This window comes from Zingiber officinale, chromosome 3A, assembly GCF_018446385.1.
Source record: "Zingiber officinale cultivar Zhangliang chromosome 3A, Zo_v1.1, whole genome shotgun sequence".
Lineage (NCBI taxonomy): Eukaryota > Viridiplantae > Streptophyta > Magnoliopsida > Zingiberales > Zingiberaceae > Zingiber > Zingiber officinale.
In genome coordinates, this window is record NC_055990.1 from 16,441,924 (window position 1) to 16,455,086 (window position 13,163).

General features: G+C 34.7%; 1 pseudogene; it reads left to right on the forward strand.

Moving 5' to 3' along the window:
* The first annotated feature begins 8,477 nt into the window (after window positions 1–8,477).
* Window positions 8,478–12,974, forward strand: LOC122050212 (annotated as a pseudogene).
* The last annotated feature ends 189 nt before the right edge of the window (window positions 12,975–13,163 follow it).

The window sequence follows — 13,163 nt, forward strand, 5'->3', positions numbered from 1 at the left end:
GAAAGTAATGTTTTTCAAAATTTTAATTTACCTTGGTTTTAGGTTTTACGATATATAATTACACTAACAGTTAAAAATTTTAAAAAAACAAAGTAAACTATTAGAAAAATTTGAAAAACTTTTCTAGGGGTACATAATAATAATAATGATCAGTAAGGTAATATTTTTCATAAATAATTTTAAAAAAATATTCTATTTTTACTAATTAATCTCCTGTTTTGAGAAAAATAATATTAAAAATTACTTATCGGTTTTATAAAATCTTGAAAAGTTTTGTCAACCTCAATCAGATAATGTTAGATCAGTATAAAAATTCACACAAAGAAATATTTCGTATTTGAAAAGAAATAAATTATTTCAGTACAGAAGTTAATTTTTAAAAATAAATCTTAATAAATATTTTTTCAATTTTAAAAAATTCTACTATTTTTCTTGGATGTGTAAAACACATTGTTATTGTTAAATGATAGAAAAATAAATTTTTTATAATTTCTATTTACTTAAATTTTTAATATTAACAATTATCTTTTTTAAAAAATAATTTATAATAATTCAGCCATTAGTCAAAAAATTAATAACTATTTGTAATGATAAAGAATATCATGTTTTATCACATAAAAATAAAATTTTTAAAATTTAAGTTTGTGAAATAATTTTAAATTTCAAAGTATGATTTTTGTTAATTTTTTAAAAAATAACCCAATAGTAAAATAAATTTGAAAATTTTTCTGTTTGTAGATTAAATCATTAGATAGTATAGGAAAATTTTTCATCTCAAAATACGAATAGAAACATTTAAAAAAAATCTAATTAAGACAATTTCTTTCCTAATAATTAAAAAAAAAAGAATTTTAATCTAAAAAAGATTTTGGAACTATGTTCCTGCCTACTAGATTTACTAAAAAGTTGGGAGGTACATAATTTTTAAGAATTTTCTTAATTTATCCCTGGTAATTTCTAATGTATCAGTTGATTCTATCATAATTTTTAAATTTTAGTTTTTTAAAATGGTTTGAACATACATGGTCATTTTTCAATTTCGATTTCGTTTTTCAATTTTTCGTTTCTATCTTTAAATTATTAAACATATCTAAGGGGCATGAATTTACTAAGTTTAATTTTAAACTAATATTCTCTCTTTTTAATTGTACTATATTTTTAGATAACATTTTGATAAATTAAAAAGATTGCTTGGGAGATAGTGTACGTACCTCACTTACCTCGTGTTCTGATGCTCTCCTTCATCGTAACTTTCTTCTAAAGATCCTCCCCCTTCGTCGATGCTCATCTCTGAGGAACTTTTGGCATCCCTCTGGTGGTCTGCCATTAGGGCTAGTATTCCGACGTAAGCTTCGATCTCGGACTCAGAGGACGACATTTCATCCCATGTGGCTTTTAAGATCTTGTGCTTTGATTTTGTTGGTCTGTTGCTCTTGTCTTTCTCTTTCTTCTTTAGTTCAGGGTAGGTCATCTTTGATGTACCCTTTTTCTTGACAATTGTAGCACCGAACCTTCCTTTTGCTCCGAAAGTTCTTTTTCGTCTGCGACTTATTAAATTTATTAGATCTAATGAACTTACTAAATTTTCTTACTAATAATGTTGCTTCATTTTGTCGATTGATTCTTCAGAGTCTGGATCTGGTTCACCTTTCTGGTTGGCCTTTAGAGCTATGTTGTAGGATATCTTTTCTTCTTTATTTTGTAAACTACACATCTCGATTCGTGAAGTTCAAAAGTGGAAAATAGATTTTCTAATGAACTAACTTCTAGGTCTTTAGATATATAAAACGAGTTGACTATAGATGTCCACTCGGGTGTCCTAGAAAATGCATTTAAAGTGTACCTTAATGAATCTTGGTTCGTTACCTTTTCTCTGAGATTCATAAGTCCAATGATGAGTTCTTTGATCCTCAAGTGCAGATATGCAACTGTTTCTCCTTCTTCTATCTGGAGGTCTGTCAATTGGTTTCGGACAAGTCCTGTCTCGTGAACTTTACTTCGGTAGTTCCTTCTTGTAGCTCGAGGAACTCTCCCAAAGTTCTTTTACTGATTCATAATCTCCGATCTGATTGACTTCCTGGGGTGAAAGTACGTTGAGCAGGTGGAACTCGGCTAGCCCGTTCGCTACAAAGTCATCTTGATCTTTTTTGGTCCACTGGTACTCTTCTTTTTTAACTCCTTGTTGATCCTTGGGGTTACAAAATCATATTTAATAATTAAGAGTAGTTCAAAGTTTGTTTTCAAAAATACCTCCATACACTTTTCCATATTGCAAAATCCCCCTCAAACTTTGGCGGGTAGATTGTCGGTCCGGTCATCATCTTGGTGCTTCAATCGACGGTTAGTCCTTTTGAGGTGTGTTGGCTCTGATACCAATTGTTGGTGTAGCAGGGTAGGCAAGACGGGTGAATTGTCTAAAAAAAAATAAATCCCTTTCTCGAATCTTTGATTAGAATAGACTAGCACAATAATAATAATAATGAATTAATTGAACAACTAAATAAAAAAAAGTAAGAGGACTGTTGGTGCAGGAAGTATCCGACGATCGAACCTATGTTTTGATTATGTCAAAGGGTTCAAAGTTAAGGTATACATCTCCTCACAAGGAGCGGTGAATCCTCTGTGGGTTATCCAAATATCTTTGGGCATTTTGACTTATACTCAATTATCCCGAATTCACTCCTCAATGAAGTATTTTCTTAAGATGTCAAAGTATAAGTCTCCATGATCAAGATGACTTGTATATCTCAAGTCAAAGGAAACTTGCACTCGAGCTACAGTAAGAGCTTCACAAACACATCGATATATATAGATAACCATATGAAGTCTTACAGCGAATCATTCCAATGAACTAGTTACCATAACTAGCATCCACATTTAACTCTCGTCATCCCAATGTCTCCAGTCAATGAGAAAATAGCTACTTGGCGAATCAAAGAGTATAACCCGTGCTAGTTCTACAGAATTGATAATGTCTGCATATATCAATTCAACGACTAGAGAAATTTCAATATGTTCATAATTACACATGTAGAGATAATCACTAGTTGTAATCCAATCACAATTTCTCTCGTGCTATGAATTATATTAAGGATGCTAAAAAATGAGTTTAAGACAATCAAACATAAAATATGCACTCAAATAGTGAGTCTATATTTAGTAAAAATCGTAAGGTGATTGCCTTAAAATATCCCTAAAAAATCTAACAAAGTTAGCATGCTAGAGTGACTTTTACCCTTAGTTTCGAATGACATTATCGCAGTTGACTTTCGAATCTAGAACAATCCATTTTATTTACTCAAGGAGCTGCTACCTAGCTAGGATTAACTTGGTAAGTGTTAATTTTAGGAACAAAATTTTATTTAAGAGGGGAGGAATTGTAGTATCTAAAAATCAAATTATTTAATTAAGAGAGTTTATTTGATTAATTTAGATTTAATTAAGAATTTATTAATATAAATATATTTAATTAATTAAGTTAGCCTACAATTATAGAATTTGGATTCATAAATTATATTAAGAAAGTAATAGGATATAAATATGTATAAAATTTATTATCCAAATATGTGTATAAAAAAAATATGTATGTGACTTAGTAAGTCTATAAACATTTATAACCCATGTGTATAAATTTTTATATATGAAAATTTATAGGGATTAGTACATAAAAAAATTATAGGACTTAGCATGTATAAAATTTATAAAACTTAGTATAAAAATTTATATAACATATGAATATAAATTTTTATATAAAAAATTGTATGACTTAATATAATGAAAAATTTGTATACTTATTAGAGGATTTTTTTTAGTTGATAAAATTTAGATGTTTTCTTAAATTTGTTATGTGGTAATTTTATTAGGGTTTGGTCCAATGTTTCTTGTAGAAGAAGAAAAGAGAGACAAAGTCCTAAGCTTCCACCTTCTTTAAAACCCCTACCTTCAAAAGCTCCATCTTCTTTAGAATTCCACCGCCCTAAGAGCTCCACCCTTCCATTGTTCTTCCACCGGTTCTAGAGCTCCAACCAAAGGTCAAGAAGAGGGAGTTGATAGTTAAAAATTAAAGGCATGCTCCCTACTTTGATTAATGCTCTAGTTAGTTTCTATGATTTATGGAATTCGGATCCTATAGTCATTGATGCTTTTTGCTATTATTAGGAAGGTCCCACCCTAATTTAGGCTCTTTTCTTAAACTCCAAATTGTTTATATGGATGGAGGCTTTTGGATTTCTTGAAAAGGGGAATGGTTGTTCATCATGTTTTTGTTTTACAAGTTTGTGCATGTTCTCTACTTGTGTTTACTTTATCTAGTTTTATAATTTGGTGCGGGTTTCGGATTCAAAATGGTTGGTTTTATTCACTGATTTTAGAGGTTATTCATCTTGATGATAATTTCACAATTGTTTCATGCTTTCTATGTGTTTACCCTTAGAAAATAGAGAACTTTGAATAAATTGTAGTGTAGGAATTCTAAGTTTCGGATTTTTATAAGAGGAGTTTTATTGACTGATTTTAGAGGTTATTCATTTTGATGATAATTCCACAATTGCTTCATGCTTCCTATGTGCTTTACCCTTAGAAGATAGAGAACTTTGCATGCTCAAATTATAGTGTAGGAATTTTAAATTTCAGATTTTTATAAAAGAAGTTTTATTCACTGATTTTAGAGGTTATTCATCTTGATGATAACTCCACAATTGATTCATGCTTTCTATTTGTTTACCTTAGAAGTTAGAAAACTTTGTATACTCAAATTCTAGAGTAAAACTTCCAAGTTTTTTATTCTATAAGAGCAGTTTTAAATTCTATTTTAGGGGTCTTATTCAGCATGATGTTGCTCTACCATTGCTTCATGTTCTTCTCATATCATATTTTATTTTAGTTCTTCAAGTTCATGTATGTTTATATACCTTAGATGAGTTTCAGTTTTTGAGTTTTGTTCAGTTATGTTTCTACTTTCTCTCATTATGATAACCATATACGCTATATGTAACTTCATATTCTAGTTTAGATAGGTTTGAATTTAGTTTAGTTGGGCTTATGTTTTTTCTTATTTCTCACCCTGATAACTTTAAATGCTCATGAAATGAACCTGCATATGTTTATGCACATATGTATATTTATGTTCCATGCTTTATAGTGATCATGTTTATGGTTATGTGCGTATTTATGTTCATGTTCATACTTATGAAGTAATCAAGGTTATGTTTAAGTCTATGCTCAAACTTATGTTAGGAATATTCATGCTTATGATTATGCTTATGTCTATATTTATGGAATGAACGTGGTTGAGTGTGATCGGAGACCTTAACCCGGGAATTCACTAAATCTTATGTGGTAGAGTGTGACCAGAGATCTTAGCCTGGGAGCTCACCAAATCTTATGTTGTAGAGTGTGACTGGACACCTTAGCCCTTGAGCTCGCCAAATCTTATGTGGTTGAGTGTGACCGATGACCTTAGCCCAACAGCTCGCCAAATCCTATATGGTTGAGTGTGACCAGTGACCTTAGCCCGAGAGCTCACCAAACTCTATATGGTTGAGTGTAACCAGTGACCATAGTCCAGGAGCCCACCAAACTTTACGAGGTAGAGTGTGACCGGTGACCCTAGCCTGGGAACTCACCAACTTTATGTGACTTTTGATATGCGGGTATGCTTATGTAACCCTACGTTTATGATTATGCCTATGAACAAGTTATGTTCATGATAAGTTTATATATGATTATATTTATGTTTACCCCAAGTACATACTTTATGCCATGCAAGTATGTTTATGCCTATGCTTATGATTATATTTATTCTCATGTTTAGGTTTATTTATCTGCTTATGCTTATGTTATGCTCCCATGCTTATGTCGACATCTATGCTTATGTTCATGTCTATGATATGCCAGCAGTCAAAACCTAAGTTACTTAGCAGGAGTTTCCCTTAATACTCCAAATTATAGGCGCTAACTATTGCATAATATGATTTTGAACATGATGAGTCCGAAGACTCACCGTTGGATTTATTTCAGGAGGCAAGACACGTGGGACGGGAGGCAATGACTAGTGAGCAGGCTCGGGCGTTGGAGGCACAACCCGAAGGCCCTTTTTAGCTTATGTTTCTGCATAATCTAGCGGTTATATGTTTGCAAATAAATTCAAGAACTTATGACAAGAATTCAGTATTTCCATTTGTGTCGATAATGTGGATTTGAGTTTGGATTATAAAAAAAATACTAGGGACGTTTCATATAAATTCTCAATCTCCTTTGAGGATCCATCTTAGTGCGTTGTGGTGGAGCAATAATCATGTATACCGCATATCCAAAAATTCTAAAATGAAAAATATTTGATTCCTAACCATGGACCAATTGTAAAGGGAAGATCTCATGATAATTTGTAGGTCTAATGCAAATTAGTGCTACTGCATGTATAATAGCATGCCCCCAAGCAGAAATTGGGAGTTTTGTCTTTATTAACAAAGGTTTCGTAATTAATTGAAGATGTTTAATCAATGACTTTGTGAGGTCATTTTGTATGTGAATATGTGTTGTAGGGTGTTCAATATTTATTGAAATGGACATGCAATAGTCATTAAAAACATGGAAAGTAAATTCTCCCATATTATCGAGACGAATGACTTTAATCGGATAATCCGGGAAATGAACTCGTAATCTAATAATTTGTGCAAGCAACCTCGCAAATGCTTGATAAACACACTTGTAACCATCTTGTTGATGCATCTATTAATACCATAAAATATTTGAAATGATCCACAAAGTGAGTGTATGAGCCTACATATATCACCTTGAATTCGTTCTAAAAACATTAAGTGTTTTGCCTTAACCTTATTTATCGATGACCTTATTATTAACTTCTCTTGTGAGCAACCAACGCACGAAATTTTATTAGAAAGAAAAATCTTCTGATTTTTTAATGAATGCCTACATGAATTCTTAATTATTTGTCGCATCATTATAGAGCCAGGATGCCCCAATCAATCATACCATGTGATGAAATTGTTTTGCTAAACAAACTTCTAGTTTGCAATGGTATATATACTTCAATGATACATATATTTATATAGTATAATCCAGATGATACTGCGGGTAAGTTTTCTAATATTACTTTGTTACCCAAGACAATATTTGTAATGCATAAATATTCTGTATTATCTTCATCCATAGTCTCAACGTGATATCCATTTCTACGAATACCTTTAGAACTCAATATTTATTTGAGACTTAGGGGAATATAAAATATCATTGATAACAAATTTTGTTCCTTTGGGTAAATAGATGTTAGCTCTTCCAGAGCCTTCAATCATTTCTATACTCTTGCATATAGTGTTCACATGTACTATTCATTATTAACGATGTAAAGAATTTCTTACCTTTAAAAATAGTATGAGTTGATGCGCTATCTGTGAGACAAGCATCATTGCCATTGATCGAGAATCCGATTTGAGAGTTTTCCATTTTCTTCATATAAACACAGAAAAATTAATAAACTTTTAAAAAATATATGACAAAGTAGTTGTTGGGACCTTGATGCCTGACTAGAGGGGGTGAATAGCTGATCACCTAAATTGTCGCTTCCTACGCTTGTTAGTGCATAGCGGAAATACAAAACAAAACTAACAAATAGGGGGTGTAACTGAACCAAGCCGCTCATGAGCTATTCGAAGCTCAATTCGATAAAAGCTCCCTTGAGCTCGTTTAATGAGGCTCGTTAAGATAAACAAACCAAGCTCAAGCTTTACAATATTCGACTCATTAGCTCGTGAACGTATTCGTTAAGCTCATGCACCAACTTTTAAATAAAAAAATAATAGTTTTGATATTGAATTTATAGATTTTACACTCTACTTATGAAACATATAGACAAATATGCCCCCCACGGGCTGGATCCGTTGGTTAGGTGCCTGCAACTTGCCAATGAAGTCGTGGGGTCGAAGGTCGCCAGTTGCACACGGGGATAAAACCCTGGTCTGCTGAGCCAAAAAATTCCTTCGACCCCCAGTCACCTTTCCTGCCCAGCATTAACCGTGATTTACTCCCTCTGGAATCTTGTGGGGCCGGGGCCAGGGGGCCGCTAGGGTGGCGGTTCCACCTTTTTGCCAATATAGACAAATATATTAAATTTATTTATTAGAATAAAATTATAAATTTTAATAAGAATATTATAATTTTCTCTAAATATATAATTTAATTTTTAATAAATTTTTAAATTTATAATTTATATTTATTAAGCTCATTTAGGCTTGATAAAAGCTCGAATAAGCTCATGAGCCATGAATATATTCGTTAAATAAAGCTCGAGCTCGGCTCGATTATAAACGAACCAAACTCAAACATTTAAGAGTTGCTCGGCTCGGCTCGATTACACCCCTATTAACAAATAGAAAGCTAAACCTAGATGTAATAACCAAGACAGTCAAACCTCTAACATGTTTATGTAACGTGGTTTGGAGATTATTTACTTCGACTCCATGACTGTTCATAAGGTGGACGATCTCGATCCGTCGATGGATGATCCTCAGAGAACTTCTGGCTAGCTTGTGTAGCTCCTTGAGGATGGAGGAACCTCACCACAACTCGTACAAGACCACACTAGATCACTTGAGCACTTGGAGACTCTAATTAGGGTTAACCACTATTAGTTTTGTCACCTTGCTCAAGCATCCCGAGCTCCATTAAATATAGCTCGGATGGAAACATCCAAGTAATGTTTCCGCCACCAGTCGACTGCCATACTTACCAGTCGACTAACCTTCGTGGATTTTGATCGTTATAGGCCAACGAGTCAATACTAGTTGACTAATAAAAACACTAGTTGATTGCTACAATAACATTACAATAATGTTATAGTAGCACTACAGTAACGTTATAGTAACTACTATAGTACCTAGAATTTGACCCTAGGTACAGTCTCTCATGTACTCATCTTTGCCCACATAACATAGACCTAGCCTTCTAGCCTCCTCTATCAGTCTCGCGTCCCTCGGATGACATCCCTCGAATGCCTCCCTATCCTTCATGTCTTGCCTTTTGGAGCATTCATTGGCCTTGTTATTGTTGTTGGATTTTCCTTTGGCAAGAGGTCGCGCCTCCAGGACTTCATCCATTGCCAAGTCACACTTGGACTTACGTTGCCAAGACTACATAGTTGGACTTACACCGTCAAGACTCACCCTTGAACTTTCCTCCTTTACCAAGATCACACTTGGACTCTCCTTGTTGTACTTATATCCTGCACACTCACGATGCATGTCAAATACAACAATAAACCTAACTTAAACCTTTATCCAAATATCAAAACCTAGGGTACCCAGATTGCTCCAACAGTAATAAACTAAATGAAAATTATTATTCATAATTATAACAGAAAAATAAAATACTAATTCATGATCACTGAACAATGTGATTAACATTATTCTTAAGCTCGACAAAGAAATCTGCCACATCAAATTAGGAGATATCATCAAAACTATAATCAACTTTGTCATCATTAGAGACAATTTGTGTCTATCATCCTCTTTCGTTTGTTTTTCATTGATTCTTGATGGAGATCAGCAAGATATTTTGGCGTACAACAAGAACGCGACCAATGACCTTTCATGCCACAACGATAGCATATATTTTTCTATATTTTTACTGCATTGGTCTTTTTTCCTCATGTGCCTCTGTAGTACTTTCCCCCTTTTTCATATAACGAGGACACTCATTGTGAAAATATTGTCGACCACGTCCATATTCATGTCCACGACCACGAACAAGGCCGCGACCACGACCTCAAGCTTGACTTCCAAAGTTATATGTTGTTAATTTACTTCAGGGAATGGAGTAAATCCAGTAGGACGAGCCTCATGATTTTTCATCAAAAGCTTATTATTTTGTTCTATCAATAGGAGACATGAGATCAATTTATAATACTTCTCAAAATCCTTTGCACAATACTGTTACTACAGGAGCACATTTGATACATCAAAAGTGGAGAATATTTTCTCCACATAATTTTAGTTGAGAAGTAATTTGAAATAAGACTGAATTATATTCACTCACATATTTAAAATCTTGCAAACGCAAGTGCATCCAATCAAATTGAGCTTTTGGGAGGATGATTGTTTTTAGATGATTATACATTTTTTTTCAAATGTTTCCCAAAGAACAAACGGTCCTTCACGGTGAGATATTTAATTTTTAAAGCCTCATGAAGATGACGATGAAGGAAGATCATCACTTTGATCTTTTTTTGGTTGGACGTCATGTGTTTTGTCTTTAATGGTGTTTCCAAGACCATTGCCAACAAGGTGAATGTTAGTATCTAATATCCACGAGAGATAGTTTTTTCCAGTAATATCAAGAGCCATGAACTCCAATTTCATGAGGTTCAACATGATAACTCAAAGAAATATAAGTAATAGCTTTAGAAACAAAATGAATGAAAGTTTTCGAAATTATCGTTGACTACCTCAAACAACTTAACTTTCTCGAACGGGAAGAGCTTCCTGCTGATAATATATTAAACTAAGAGCATAAATATCAATGAGAGATCCATAGATGAACATTGTGGCAAAAGGCGAATGCGCTTGCCTCCAGCGTCCCCGTCAGCTCGTCCCAAGATCAATACGAAGGAGGTAAATCACGGGCGGCTACTAGCATTTGGAATAGTGACTAGCACATAAAGGTGGTATTTACCTCGATTTTATTGAGATTCGAACCCCATACTTCATTGTGATAATATTTTATGTGCTAACCATTAGATCTATCTGAGGAGATATCCATGATGAACATGAGAAAAGAAGGGGAGGTATTTATTTGATTTCTAATAAGTACATTTTAATGACATTGTACATGCCCTATTTATATGACTAAGAATATAAAAAATATATTAATGAATAGAGAGATGAAGTGATAGATCTTTTAACGTTAAAGGAGAGATGAAAAACTAAAAGTCTCGATCAGGTAAGGTGAAAGGATACACCTTCAATTATAATAACATCCACTTATATTTTTAACATATTTAATTTTTTAAATGCCGTTAATGAATAAATTTTATTAAAAAATTAAGAAAATAAATTTTAATTATAAAAAATAAAGATAAATGTGTAGACAGTAAAATTTACAAATAATTACAGTTAATGTAAAATGAATACAAAGTACGTTAATAAAATATATTAATATAACAAGTACGTGCAACGTGACTACGTGAGCACTATTTATTTTTGTTTTTAGAGGCCGTATATATTAACATATGCCCTAATAAATCAAATAATTATTTTTTTAATAATAATACATTAACCACGTGTTCTAAAATTTAACCCGTCTGTTTTTTTCTTAATTATTCACTTTGATCTCGTCTTCTTCTCTTGTTGCGAGTGTTTCTTTTTGTTGGCTTTGATTTCGCTAATGTTCTTCGAAACAACCGCGTGTTGTTAGGGATATCCTCTGATTCTCATATCGAAGCTTTGTAGATAGTGTTAAAAATCCGATCTTTTCCTTCTATGCAACTTGGGGATCGGCTCGCCTTAGTTTAAAAGGGGAAGCTTTCCTGCGCATCCTTTATGGCTTCCAACAACCATCTCTTCTCTACGAGCTTCCACGGCACGAACCTCCCCCCTTCGCTACGAGCTTGAGTTGCTGCTTCAGATGCCCCCGTGGGCTGAATCAACCGGTTAAGGCGTGACATCCTTGTACAATGAGTCCTAGGTTCGAAGGTCCACGGACGCGCACTGGATGAATAATCTGGGCCGGCTGTGTTAAATTCCGGAGACACCACGCTTTACCCGGGCCAGCATTCATCGTTGATTTACCTCCTCCTAGGATCTCTGTGGGGCCAGGCCTAGGGGGCCGCTGGGCGGCGGGACCCGCCTTTTTGTACAATTTAGTTGCTGCTTCAGAAGAGCTCGCCATTATCCGACTCAAGCTTCCGATAAGCTTCCGTCAGCCGCTGTGAGATTGAAGCTGGCAAACGAAGGCGAATCCAGCAGACAAGTCGCTTCTTTTGGAGCTCCAGGTTTCCCGCAGAAGGAGAAATTGACTGCAGCTCCATAGTCGCCTAATGCATTTTGTTCATTTCATGTTTTGTTATTTCCTCTCCTCGATTTCCAGTTCTTGGAAGCTTCCTCTCTGCGCTGAACCAATTCATCGCCGACCACGCTACTCCTCCAATCATTCCGTCTCTGAATATCATGTTTACGACTTCTGCAAGGTACTATCTTATAAACCGGAGAAGATGCTCCATCTTTTTTATGCGAGTCAACTCTCACTGACAAACGACTCAATCGACAGATATGGAAGTGCTCTCAAGCGGAAGGTACGCTTCATCCTGTAATATAATCTTTCTAACGCACTCATTATGATTAATGCCTCGGCTGTGTTTTAGCCAACATCCGAGTTCATGAGTTCTTCAAAACTTCTTACTTCAAACTGGGCATTCATCCCATCCCTGGTGCTCGATCTGCTCTCACTAACCTGTCCAGTTTCTGCAACTTGTTGGTCGTCACGTAAGCATTCCGAACTCTGCATCCGCAGCATCCATTATTCACTGCCTTCTACTGTTGACTCGTTTCCTTCAACAGATCTCGACAGAATGTCATCAGGGATCAGACGGTTGAGTGGATAGAAAAATACTTCCCTGGCCTGTTCCGAGAGATCCACTTCGGCAACCATTTCTCTCTGCACGGAGCTTCTAGATCAAAATCCGACATTTGCAGGTGAACAGAACTTCTTCTTCTTCTTCTTTAACAGTGTATCAGATTGCACCTGTATGATCTTACAGGTGTTTGGGAGCTCAGGTTCTGATTGACGACAACCCCAGGTATGCTCTCGAGTGTGCAGAGATCGGCATGAAGGTTCTGCTCTTCGATTACCAGAGCTCTTACCCTTGGTCACGGACAGGATCGGCGACTGCGCATCCGATGGTGACAGAGGTCCATGACTGGCGAGAGGTAGAAGACAAGTTGCAGGCATGGATGCTCGCTTAGAGCTGGATGTTTCTTAATTTACAGCTGTGCTTCAGATTGCGAGATGGAAGAGAAGAGATACATCATACATTCAGACTTGCAAAGTAAAAAAATGGAATTAACTCTCACTGGAAATAGATACCATTTTGCTTTTAGAAATTTACAATTAAAAAAAAATAGAAGTTGTTGACGTGAATAAACGAATTGAAT